Genomic DNA, 12,519 nt, shown 5'->3' on the forward strand with positions numbered 1-12,519 from the left:
AGCAATGACGTGTTACTAGGAGAAGCTGGGGGCTTCGAACTCTGTGCTAGGAGCAGAGACTGAAGTCTGGAGAGTCAGGGCGACATGTACCTAAACAGTATCTAGTATCTGATGTTTAGGGAACATGTTGATATGAACTAAGAGTCAGGAGGGGAAAGGCTAACAGACACTATGACTGGACCATGCATTATTCTACATGTAGTGCGTGATGAAGAATATTAAATGACCATTAAATGCAGTATTTCTCTTACATGGAGACGTGAAGGCTAGACAAATGACGGAAACTATTGATGCGATTCAGTAGCTTTAGGAATGCAGAGAAGGAGGACTGAACTGATAACTGGAATCATAACATACTCTTGGCAGACTCAGAGGCAGAGCCAGGCTGAGCCGGGCACTGCGAGGCAGGAAGTAAGTGAAGGGTCGAGGATACAGGTGGGGGCTGTATCGCTCCTCTGCGTGGCTTCAGGAGACAGGAGCTGAATCTGGTGTCCAGGCCCTTCTGAGGCCTAGAAACGGGGACTTTACAATGAAATAACGTGCACACTGAGAAACGTGGCAACGTAACTTTACATAGGCCTGATATTCGTAGTATTCACGAGAACTGGAAACTGGCATACTAGAAGTGGACACAACTGTAATTGCGTCTATAAACAAACATAGGGAATGCATATGCATATTTAATCATGCACACATAACATATGATGGATGACACGTAGGGACACAGAACATGACAAAATTTACTTTTCCACACCTCGCTCTACCTTCTTCCACCCAGTTCACTGCACCGTTTAGTTATCACCGCGCCGTTTATTTCTATTTCTTCACGTCTTCACCACGAATCGTCACGGCTTCTCGCATGGTACCGTGGCTCAATTCATGAGTATGAAATACTTAATACAACTATCTCTGAGTTGAAACAACCCGAGGAGGCACGTCTGCATGAGATTGCACTAAGTATAGCTCCTATGAATGGTCTCTATTATCAACGTATAAGTACTAAATGCTCTATACAACTTGTGATAAAACAACCCCAGGGGTTATACCGGCGTGAATATGCACGAAGTACAGCTCGAATGAATGGTTTTAAATTTCACCAATATCACTTGCATTCTTGCGCAGAGCGCCGAACACCAAAAAAAAACCCAGGTGGTACGCATGCAACTGTTGAAACGATGTACAACCTTCACCAATGGTTTTTTTAAAAATCACCATGTCACCTCTAAACCTTAACAGTAGCATCAGACTATGAAATTCAGTCATGCCTAGCGTCTAATCGAAATTTTTCTGTTTATGTTTTTTCCTCTTTTTCTCCACTTGTATTTATGTGAATCGCAACAGTGGTTATGTAACATATGTAAAATAATCTCAAGACAAACATGGCTTAATAGTTTTGTCCTGAAGATGATGCATGTATCTTTGAATTGCATCGAAACGTCGTCGACTTTAAAAGCACCATATGTTGTTATGAATTTACAGAAATGTTGCTAACAATGGGTTGCTCAAAATGAATCTTAGTCTGTTATACTGAGTAATAGTACAGACCGCCTTGTGCGCTTTCTACATAAAATCTTGTCACTTGTTTTGTCTTGTCTCCTGTGGGTCACAGGTTGTGCCCACTTTTGTATAAATGTTGAAAAATCTGAACCATTACAAAAAATCTAAATAATAAATTCCTGTCCGGCTGGACAGAGGTTATATACTATTTAGTATATGTCTATTCCTTTACATGATCCTAAATAACTAGGGTCCACTGTCTTGTACAATAAATTGCTTATCCACGTCATCACTTATTTCTGCCATCAAAAAATGGTATATAATCTCAATAGGACATGTCTGATTACTGATAAGGGTGTCAACTAACTTTACTCTCTGGAAACCCACAGAACCCTCCTTTCCGTAAGAGGAAGTCTCACACCTGAAGATACTTAAAAAAATCTCTATGTTCTATGTTGTAATCATTCCTGAGGTCTGCAAACGAAACAACCTCGCAAATAGTAAAAAAATATCCTAACCATTTTAACCCCACAGTGTTCCAACATGATATACAAGAGTCAATAAAAATAGTTAGTGCTTTGTTCTTCCCTATAGCTGTATAATAGTTAAAGCTGAAAACTCCAGCATCTTGTGAACTGTGGACCTGACCTTAAAAACATTCTTGAGAGTCTTAAAGCAGACTCTTTTGTAATAACCAAATTCAAGTTGCTGCCACAGACATCCCCAAGCGTGATCACTGACTAACAATTCCACAGGAGTAAATCTACCTCTGCCTTCTCTTGTGATAAGAATAAGTTATTCAACAGGGTGGTCACCCAGTAGTAAAATGTAAGATTAGGGAGGACCCATCCACCTCTCTTGAAAGAGTAAAAGATTAAAGGGCACGTCTTGGTCTTGCACAAGACCAAATAAATCGAGAGATTACCTCCTCCATTTTTTTAAATAAATAACTTTCGAAGTCCAGAAGTATCGCATGTAAGAAGTGGAGAATTTTAGGATCAGAGTATCGAGATTCTCCTGTACTATCCTCTCTAACTCCGATTATATGCTTGCATCAAGATAGATTGCACTTTATAGTATGCGTTTGTCAGAGAGAATGATCTTATCATTAACCACAATTTCAGTCTTTTTATTATTTAAAAGATATCCTGAAATGCTCCCAAAACTGAGGGCCTCCTGCTCAACCTCCACTAGAGCCCTAACAGGGTCTGGTGTTACCTATGCAATATCATCAGCATAAGCAACGGTCTTGTGTCCCTCCCTTGACACTGCATAGGGTGAATTAAGATGTTATTCTCCAACCTTTTAATTAAAGGGGCAATATAAATTGCAAACAACAGCGGGGAGAGCGGGCACCCCTGTCTGGTCCCCGTTTTGATTTTAAATGACTCCGACAAAGTCCCTGACTACAAAAACCCTAGCTTATAGATTGTTGTATAAAACCTTAATGGCCTGACCACAGCCCAGACCAATGCCCACTCTTTGCATGGAGTCCCACAAAAATTGCCAGGAGACCCTATCAAAGTCTTTTTCTGCGTCCAACAATATGGTCATAGGGTCTCCTGACACATGAGCAGCATCAAAAAGGGTGATAGCTCTGTGAATATGATCAATTGTGCCTTAACCCAGGATAAACCTGTGTTGTTGTCTGGTGACAACCTTATTAATTACAGAGGAAAGGCAGGTGGCCAACATTTTTTAATACACCTTAGAGTCTCCATTAATAAGGGTAATTGGTCGATATGATCGATGTCCAGGAGTTCAAAGGATTAGTTCCGTTGTAAATTAATGTTGTATAAATCTCTGTGGGTATACAGTATGTCCCGCCACTTTCCCCTTAGGAAGGCTACCCATAGCAAGCACAATGTCTTCCCATTCTGGAGGCCCTTCCAATAGTTCTTTTTTTTTTTTAAACTTTTTTTTTTGTCCTCATCTCCACAATGGTTGTAATCTGTCGGAACTGTGGACAGGGAAGATTGGCATATTGGGGAGTTGACATGCTGTCTCAGTCAAAGACTGGTAGGGGTATAAATGATATACTGATCTGCCCAAACCCCTACAGCTATGCCATTCACCCAGCCAATCCTTACACCTTGTTACCTGTAGTTCAGATTTTTACCATTAGCCAGTTACCACCATTACTTGTAACACCAATACGCTGAGAGAAAGGGCGGAGATGTTTTAGCAGGGAGAGTATATCATGGCTTCGTAATCATCGAACCTGGGGGGGGGAGGGAGAAAAAAAAAAAAAACAGCTCAGACTAATGGGACCAATCGAGTATATGCCAAAAAGCTCTTTTATCTGGTTTCCCGGCCCTGGAGAGATCAATTTTTGATATTTGTAACATGGAGGAACACCAGTCATGTAACGTCGGAGGAGAAGCCTCTTTCCACCGCTTGCAGATTTCTCTACGGGCCACCAAGATAGAGTAAAACAAAAGGTTGTTGGCAGGACTTCGCTTTTGATCCACTACACCAAAGATTACTAGCCGAAGATCTATAGCCACTGTGGAACCTGTTAAAGATGTTAGTTTGTTGCCAATTGAATCCCAATAAGACATCAAGTGTGGGCAATCATAAAACATGTGTGCGTCTGAGGCTGCCGCTAGACCACACCGGGCACATGCCACTGGTTCCCCTGTTGAAAATGTAGACAGTCTCTGGGGGGAGTAGTAGGCCCTGTGAAGGGTAAAAAGGTGGTTCCCACGGAGCCCGGCTGGTTTAACTATGTCCCAGAGAACATTACAGGAGATTAACCATAATTTGTTCAAATTCAAAGAAGGCAACAAGGAGCTCCATAATAGGACTGGGAGATTGAATTCCCCATCGATCTCTTCCAAGATTAGGTTATACCAAAGGGACACCTCCTTGGGTGCCGGCGTTTTATGAAGCAAAGAGGACTCCAGGTGGCTACCTTCTCCTAGGGGCATGTTGAAACGACGGGGAGCTCTAGCTGACTGTGCTTGTGCCCAGCTTGATATTTGCAAAAATTTAAATCTAGAGAGGTTGGGACCCACCTTGCTCACTAGATGTTCCCAGGAAAGCATGGCCCCTTCCACAAACAGGTCACCCCATGTTGAGATTCCGGCGTCTATTAATGGAGTTACCAGTGTATCGTTTACCCAACCTGGGGAAGCAGGGAGATCCCATATAGGAGATCTGTTCGAATGGTATCCTAGTTTAGTAGTAACTCTAAGATTGAACCAAGTTCTTGCTAGGCCCTGCAGCACCTTCAGCTTGACCATCTTGAAAAATTTGGGGTCTCCAAACTTAAAAAGAAAACCAGACTGCCCCAATCCTTCACACTGTAATAATGCTGTAAACATCATCCCTATGCCTTGGTCTGATGGAGTTTTTAGCAACATTCGAGCATGTGTCATCTGAAAAGCCCACGCATATATCTGTAGGTCAGGACCAGCCAAACCACCCTTCTCCCTGCGACGCCTTAACTTCTTCCAGGCTATTCTTACGCTCTTGTTCTTCCAGATAAATGAAGAGATGTCACTCTGTGTAGGAAGGTAGATGCCTGACTATGGTTGCCCCCAACTTTTTGCCTGGTGTTTTGCTGGTTTTCTGACTTAGTTGACCTGGGACCCTGCTATTCAGGGCCCCAGGCCTACTGCTCTCTCTGTAAAATGGATTCCATGTACCTTAGGTAAATATCTAAATTGGATACTGAGTCACCTTATCAGTCCCTGTACAGTGTACCTTAGGTACCCAGGGCATAGGTGTACCCAGGGCCTACCAGGGGCTGCAGCATGTATTATGCCACCCCTGGCTGGCCATCCAAATCTGACACAACTGGCTGCTTGACAGCTGGGGCAAGGTGGTGTAATCACCCTTTGCTTTAGATATAGTATACCTATATCTAACCCTAAATGGACACACAGATCTCCTATCAGTCACTCCTATGGCAGGCCTTAACAATCCTGAGGGCAGAGTGCTTGGAATCGTGTGAGATGGTGCTCTGGCATGAGCTGAGCCTGTCTGCGGCTTTCGGGATCCATCCCTTAGCCGTTTCCATGATATCGCATACCATATACTCTTAAGTGCATTATAATCCTCGCGGTTATGTGCCAACTCTGGTATCGCTTTATCAAAACATGTCGAGTAAGGTGTCATACGAATTGGAATACTAACCCCTCGCCAATTCTGGCGACGGGGTTAGCATTCCACCCTTCTAGAGGGACACGACATGTATGTAACCCCTAACCCCGGTTAAAGTCAGACAGAGCCTTAGCATCCACAAAATGGATGCTGCCACCGAGACACAAGTCTGCCCTCCTGCTGCTGGGAGTCCTCCCAGAGCAGGAGATAAGGACAAAGGGTTTCCTGCCAGGGGCGGTGCCAGCACCGTCCCAGACAGGGTTTTGTGTATTGTAGGTAGGCAGGGCTTTAGAGGAAGGTGACTGCACGTGGCACCCCGGTGCTCACTGTGCATAGGCTGGCTGGAACCAGTTCCAGGGTCACTCCAGACCCTGTGCTGGGGAAAAGCCCGCCAAGGAAGTGGGTGTAACCACCCCCCTCCTAGTCCCACCCATAGGGCAGGACTTAGTCGCGTGCCAGCCCCTTTTTACAGGATAAAGGTAGGAACTGGCCCCCTTCCAAATCAGATCATCTTTGAATCCTGAAACTACTTTCTGCGAAAGGAACTCAAGACTTCTTCCTAAGATTTCTCCCTTGTGACTAAGGAGTAGTCACCCTGCATCCGCAGGCACCATCTAAGAACACTGCGGTCTGCTGCAAGTCCTTCCTCCGGAATCCGACTGCCCAGCTCGACGAGAACCGGCTTCCCTGGCACCTCTGACCTCTACCCACCTCTACAGCCCAGCTGAGAACCGTGGGTGCGACGAGACCTCAAGGGACCGGCCATCTGCAAGACTGCACGACTTCTTTCCAGCAAGCCCGCCGAGTGAATTCCTGGTGAGTGCTTTGGGGTCCGAGAAGCCCCGACTCTGAGCAGCTCCAGCTCCGAAGTGCAGCCCCCCAGCATCTCCACGATCTGCGTGGGGCCCTTCTGCTTTCCGCTGCTCACCGCGTTGTTTGGCTACTAGCCCGTTGGCTTGTGGCCTTCCTGACGACGCCCGACGACATTTCTGCTGCTGGTCTGGTTGCTCCAGACTGGCCCTTGCTCCCTTCCAGAAGAGGAGCACCCCGGACCCTCCTGGTCCACTCAAGACGCCATTTTGAGTCCACCACGTGGGCTTGAATTAGCCAAGGCTTGTTGCCCAATCCTGGGTAACTTCGACGCCAACGACTTCATCCATCGTGGGACAGCTCGCACCTCCATCCTGGTCGCCGACAACGCCTCCTGGTCCGAGAGACTGCAGAGCCCAGCAGCGCCCACTCACCTGACTGCGGTGACTTCGCCCGGTGCCATCCTGGTGCCCACTTAATCACTGGCTAGTGATTCAAGAACTTGGTCCCCTCTGCTTTCAGGTTTTCTTCTTCCTTGATCCAGGCTTGGATCCATCTAACTTTTCTTCACTGGTCGCCTGCCAGCAACTTCTTCCTTCCAGGCTCCTGGTCCGGCAACGAGATCCCCGACGTCTTTTCAGACCTATGCAGCTGCAGCCCCTGGGCTAGGTAACTTCGGCACTCCGGTGTCCCAGCATAGCCTCACTATCCAAGGGTCAGGATCCACTGTCGTTTTCTCCCTACCAGTTCGGGTTCGCCCGTGAACACTAACTTTGTGAATTCTAGCTTCCATAGACTTTGTCCCGCATCCCGCGTGAGAGTGCACACTCTGCACCCGAGTCCCCTGGGCCTCCTAGTAGTAATCTAACGATTCCCTAGTCCAGTCCTAGCGATTCCAAAGCCTATTAGAACTGTTACTTACCTGCTAGTAATTCGCATTCCACTTTTAGCGTATATGGTTTTTCGTGCCCCTCGGGCATTTGTGTAACGTGCTAACTTAAAAGTATTTTCGTAAGAGTTTTGTTGTGTGCTTAGCTCCCTGTCTCATAAAGAGCCAGGGTAGTCTTGTTATAAATAAATACACTGTTTATTTTCATAACAACTTGTGTGGTGTCCTTTCACTGGGTGTTCAAGGGGTAATGTGATGGTAAAACAGCTGGCTTAACACGCCCTCTAGAGTCTTAGCCTTAGACTGCTCGTATCCATGCTACTAGGATAGCTGGTCTATAAGGTTGACTTACAACCAATCATCAATAAGGGTTGTTTGGACTGATATATAGTGATCACTAGAATAGTGAGCACTGCACATCAGGCCAACTTCTCACATTGGTGGCAGCGGTGGGATTTGAGCTTGCTGTTGTTTTACCACACATGCCCTAAGAATATCTTGTGAAAGATCACATAGGTACTAAAGGTACATATAACTTAGCTTAGAATACTCTGAGTTCTACTGAACCAGCTGTTGTAGCTCCTAGGGCCTAGCACACCCTAAACTACAACTCTAGCAAGGGATCAGTAGGCAAACATATAGTGTAGGTAAGTGCACCACTTACACCTCACTAGAAAAGCATGTCTACCCAGGGAGAATCTACTGAGACTCCCCTGGTCAGTGTTGACCCTCCACAGGTCACTTCAAGATATGCAGCTCTCAGTTTCCAGGAGATGAGACAAATCTGTGTCTCCAGAAAACTGAAGCAGGGGTCTAACCCCACCACTCCCTTTCTGATAGGTCTCTTAGAGACATATGATGCCAGAAAGCTTTCTCAGTTACATGAGAACATGCCAGCCTTAGAGGGAACCTCTGGGGATCCAGATCTCCCCAACACTGATTCAGCAGTTGAGGAGGAGGATCAGGAGGTACTCTCTGGGGATGAGGTAGACAAAGGTCTTGAGGTAGTCAGAAGGCTAACTAGGACCAACTTAGACTTACTTGGGCTAGGATCTGGGGGCCCCCCAGTACTAACCCGAAGTGGGCCTAACCTTGGAGTTAGGAGGGATAGATCTCTTTCTAGGGACTCCAATAGATCTCTGCACTCTAATGCCTCTTCTCAGGGGAGAAGGAATCCTCCACAGAGGAGATTTACTTCCCCCCAGAGAAGGGAGCATGAAGCTAGGATGAGACAAGCTGAACTGAGGATTGAAAGGGAAGAAATTGCCCTGGCCAAAGAGAAGCTTGCCCTGGCAAGAGAGCAGCAGATGAGTGGGCTAGCTCCCACTGGTGGCAGCAATCTCCCAAGAGATAGAGAGAAGGGTTTAGACACTAAACACCTGACTAAAATAGTGCCCCCCTTTAAGCAAGGGGATGACATCCAGAAATGGATGGCTGCTCTGGAGAGGGCCTGCACTGTGCAGTGCATTCCCCAGAGTCAGTGGGCAGCTATACTGTGGCTCTCCTTTGATGGTAAAGGTAGAGATAAGCTCCTCACTACAAGAGTGGAGGATGCTAACAATTACCAGGTCCTGAAAAATGCACTGGTTGATGGGTTTGGCTTAACCACTGAGCAGTACAGGTTGCTGTTCAGAGACACCCAGAAAACTCAGTCTCAGGACTGGTCTGACTTTGTTGATTGTGCCACTAAGGCTTTGGAAGGCTGGCTACTGGGTAGTAAGGTTACTGATTTCAAAGGATTGTATAATCTAATTATGAGAGAGCAAGTCTTAAATAATTGTCAGAACCAGTTATTACACCAGCACCTGGTAGACTCTGATCTGACCTCTCCACAAGAATTGGGTAAGAGGGCAGACAAATGGGTCAGAACCAGGATTAGGCCCAAGAACCAAGGTGGTGACCAGAAAAAGGAATCAACCAAGCCTCAAGAGAAGGGTGGGAATAAATCTACAGATCAAACCACATCAGGGCCCCAAAAATCCTCTGAGGGGGGTGGGTCCCAGAATCCTTCCAACAACCAGAAGAGACCTTATTGTTATCCCTGTAAACAGGTGGGTCATTTAAAAACTGACAGCAGTTGCCCAAAGAATAACAATAAGGAAAACATACCCCCAAGTAACATTCCCAAACCTCCTGTTACTACTAGTAGTAATCCCCCAGGTGGTGGGAGTGCCCCCAAGAATTTGGGTGCATTTACTTTGGGAGTTCCTGGGGACTCTGGCCTAACCAGGTCCCCAAACTTAGATACTCTTGTCTGTGAGACTGGCATGGGGTTTGCCAACTTCACAACTTGTCCCAACACTTTGGGCAAGTACAGACAGGAGCCCCTCATCAATGGTATAAAAGTTGAGGCCTATAGAGATACGGGGGCTAGCATCACTATGGTGACTGAGAGTCTAGTCCCCTCAAGGCAACTTTTACCTGGTGCCACATACCAGGTGACCAATATTGATGGAGTACAGAGAGATCATCCCATGGCAGTGGTCAATCTCAGCTGGGGAGGTGTCACTGGCCACAAGAGAGTGGCAGTGTCACCAAACTTGCCTGTAGATTGCCTACTGGGGAATGATTTAGAGCTTTCAGCCTGGGCTGAAGTAGAGCAAGAAACCCATTCTAGAATGGTAAACATCCATGGTAAGGTTAGTGGGGCAGTGGTAGCCACAGCCCCAGTCCAAGATATCCTCCCTGAACAGGTCAGGAGGGTTGTGCCAGTCACAACCCAATCTCAGACAACTTCCTTCCCAGAACAGGTTGTCAAGGCTGTAATGGTAACAGCCCACACCCAAACTGAGCCCCCTCCTGAAAAGGTTGGGAGAGTTGTGATGGCCACAGCTCAAACTCAGACAGATGACAGTGTTGTGAAGCCTGAAACTATGGATCACTCCACTCAGACAGAGAGTATTGAGGAGGAAGAGAAATCTCCCTCCCACCAGACTTTAGGAAAGGATCAGCCTCCTCAGGGAACTGATCTGACCCCTTGTGAAGAAACTGCCACAGAGGTAGTCAGGCCTAGCCTGGCAGAACCCCTGATGTCAGTGGACCGTTCCAAGGTGGGACCCAGTCTGGAGCAGGTAACCTGCCCCTCTCTACCCTACCTCAGTCAGCCCAGGGCTGTAGAGGTCAGGGAGGCCAGTGTTGGACCCCAAAGGGCCCCCTGTCCAAAAGAATTCCCCAATCAGCAGATTAAGGGCACTGAAGCTAGTAGACCTAGCCAAGTGAAAATAAGACACACTCCTGAGGGATCCCCCTTAAAATTAGTTAGGGACCTCCCACAGATGGACACTGTTGGGCACAGCCAAACTTGGGACCTGAGGGCCCCAGACCTGACCTGTCCCTCCAGTAAGCCAAACAGAGGGACCCAACCTCCAGCTGTAGGTAGCTGTACCTTAGGTACCCAGGGCATAGGTGTACCCAGGGCCTACCAGGGGCTGCAGCATGTATTATGCCACCCCTGGCTGGCCATCCAAATCTGACACAACTGGCTGCTTGACAGCTGGGGCAAGGTGGTGTAATCACCCTTTGCTTTAGATATAGTATACCTATATCTAACCCTAAATGGACACACAGATCTCCTATCAGTCACTCCTATGGCAGGCCTTAACAATCCTGAGGGCAGAGTGCTTGGAATCGTGTGAGATGGTGCTCTGGCATGAGCTGAGCCTGTCTGCGGCTTTCGGGATCCATCCCTTAGCCGTTTCCATGATATCGCATACTATATACTCTTAAGTGCATTATAATCCTCGCGGTTATGTGCCAACTCTGGTATCGCTTTATCAAAACATGTCGAGTAAGGTGTCATACGAATTGGAATACTAACCCCTCGCCAATTCTGGCGACGGGGTTAGCATTCCACCCTTCTAGAGGGACACGACATGTATGTAACCCCTAACCCCGGTTAAAGTCAGACAGAGCCTTAGCATCCACAAAATGGATGCTGCCACCGAGACACAAGTCTGCCCTCCTGCTGCTGGGAGTCCTCCCAGAGCAGGAGATAAGGACAAAGGGTTTCCTGCCAGGGGCGGTGCCAGCACCGTCCCAGACAGGGTTTTGTGTATTGTAGGTAGGCAGGGCTTTAGAGGAAGGTGACTGCACGTGGCACCCCGGTGCTCACTGTGCATAGGCTGGCTGGAACCAGTTCCAGGGTCACTCCAGACCCTGTGCTGGGGAAAAGCCCGCCAAGGAAGTGGGTGTAACCACCCCCCTCCTAGTCCCACCCATAGGGCAGGACTTAGTCGCGTGCCAGCCCCTTTTTACAGGATAAAGGTAGGAACTGGCCCCCTTCCAAATCAGATCATCTTTGAATCCTGAAACTACTTTCTGCGAAAGGAACTCAAGACTTCTTCCTAAGATTTCTCCCTTGTGACTAAGGAGTAGTCACCCTGCATCCGCAGGCACCATCTAAGAACACTGCGGTCTGCTGCAAGTCCTTCCTCCGGAATCCGACTGCCCAGCTCGACGAGAACCGGCTTCCCTGGCACCTCTGACCTCTACCCACCTCTACAGCCCAGCTGAGAACCGTGGGTGCGACGAGACCTCAAGGGACCGGCCATCTGCAAGACTGCACAACTTCTTTCCAGCAAGCCCGCCGAGTGAATTCCTGGTGAGTGCTTTGGGGTCCGAGAAGCCCCGACTCTGAGCAGCTCCAGCTCCGAAGTGCAGCCCCCCAGCATCTCCACGATCTGCGTGGGGCCCTTCTGCTTTCCGCTGCTCACCGCGTTGTTTGGCTACTAGCCCGTTGGCTTGTGGCCTTCCTGACGACGCCCGACGACATTTCTGCTGCTGGTCTGGTTGCTCCAGACTGGCCCTTGCTCCCTTCCAGAAGAGGAGCACCCCGGACCCTCCTGGTCCACTCAAGACGCCATTTTGAGTCCACCACGTGGGCTTGAATTAGCCAAGGCTTGTTGCCCAATCCTGGGTAACTTCGACGCCAACGACTTCATCCATCGTGGGACAGCTCGCACCTCCATCCTGGTCGCCGACAACGCCTCCTGGTCCGAGAGACTGCAGAGCCCAGCAGCGCCCACTCACCTGACTGCGGTGACTTCGCCCGGTGCCATCCTGGTGCCCACTTAATCACTGGCTAGTGATTCAAGAACTTGGTCCCCTCTGCTTTCAGGTTTTCTTCTTCCTTGATCCAGGCTTGGATCCATCGAACTTTTCTTCACTGGTCGCCTGCCAGCAACTTCTTCCTTCCAGGCTCCTGGTCCGGCAACGAG

Source organism: Lissotriton helveticus, chromosome 2_1, assembly GCF_964261635.1.
Source record: "Lissotriton helveticus chromosome 2_1, aLisHel1.1, whole genome shotgun sequence".
In the NCBI taxonomy this organism is placed as follows: domain Eukaryota; kingdom Metazoa; phylum Chordata; class Amphibia; order Caudata; family Salamandridae; genus Lissotriton; species Lissotriton helveticus.